This window comes from Somniosus microcephalus, unplaced genomic scaffold (genome assembly GCF_052327205.1).
Source record: "Somniosus microcephalus isolate GS21.2 unplaced genomic scaffold, FLI_Smic_1.0 unresolved_chr4, whole genome shotgun sequence".
In the NCBI taxonomy this organism is placed as follows: Eukaryota; Metazoa; Chordata; class Chondrichthyes; order Squaliformes; family Somniosidae; genus Somniosus; species Somniosus microcephalus.
Genome location: NW_028225182.1, coordinates 15,580,592 through 15,581,823, shown reverse-complemented (window position 1 = coordinate 15,581,823; position 1,232 = coordinate 15,580,592). Strand labels below are relative to the sequence as shown.

The 1,232-nt window shown below is 43.1% G+C and overlaps 1 non-coding gene across 1 annotated transcript; it reads right to left on the bottom strand.

Annotated features, from left to right (window-relative positions):
* Positions 1-795: 795 nt before the first annotated feature.
* Positions 796-868, bottom strand: trnav-uac (transfer RNA valine (anticodon UAC)). Its single transcript has one exon. It is a non-coding gene; the product is annotated as a tRNA-Val (tRNA).
* Positions 869-1,232: the final 364 nt, after the last annotated feature.

The following is a 1,232-nucleotide window of genomic DNA, read 5'->3' as shown; positions in this document are numbered from 1 at the left end:
TGTTTTATTTATACTGAACCAATCATGCAAACTATTTCAATTTTCATATTTACTATACTTGAATGGAGAAAATACTTTAAATTGCCTCTGCCCACTTTCGAACCATTGAGTTTTCGGAAAGCGATCACCATTACACACCGGAAACCCTCCAACACTCGAGTACATTGCATTGTAGCGACTCAATAGGAACAGGAGGAGGCCATTCAGCCACTCGATCCTGTTGCGCCATTCAATTAGATCAGGGTTGATCTGTATCTTCATTTCGTCTACACGCTTTGTTTCCTTAACCCGTAATAACCTTACCCAACAAAAAGTTATCGCCAGTAGCGGCAATCTTGAGCCTGAATCCAGCTGCACTCACGGATCCGGACAGAAAAGGCTTCTCACTGACGGCCACCCTGCAGATCAATTAATTAAATTTCTGAACTTCAGGGATTCGGAGATTCCAGGGTTTAAAAGGGAACAAACGATGAAATGGGCCTCACTGTGGATCAGTTTTCTCTCACTCAGAGGTATCTGACTAGTGAAGTTAAATAAAGAACAAGGGAGGAGCCGCTGTATCCCTATTGAAAGGAGAATAAACTAGCCATAAATCTCTCACGTTTCCCAATTCTAACAGAAGTGTAATCGACTTGAAACGTTCACTCTGTTTCTTTATCCACATATACTGCCTGACCTCTTGAGAAGTTGCACCATTTTCCGTTTCTATTTGAGATTTACAGCATTTGCAATAATTTTATTTTGTCACTTAAAATAAACCCGCTGGTTGTTCATCCACAGCAGCATTAAACATAATGTTCCCGCCCGGGCTCGAACCGGAGACTTTTCGCGTGTAAAGCGAACGTGATAACCACTACACTACGGGAACTGCTGGGTCCGTACCTTCAACAGAGGGGAACTGACCAGTGAAGCCCCTCTGTGCTGATTGGTTCAGCTGAAACAGCATCAGTCAACATAAAGGAGGAGCTCACAAATATCAGGCGCAGTGCAGTCTGGTCAACGTCAGCCCCTCCTTTGTTATTCAACAGAGGAAGAAGAGACATGAGCGGGAGTCAAACGTCACAAACTTTTATTAAAGCTACAGATACGAGTAACACATACTTCCAAATCGTTTCACTGAAAACTTATTTCATTGATGAAAAAGCTGACTGCGTTGAATCTGAAAATGTGCACTGGGCGATATTTTGTTCACTACTGATTCTGTTTGCTGTGGGCTGTGCCGCAGCGGTTGG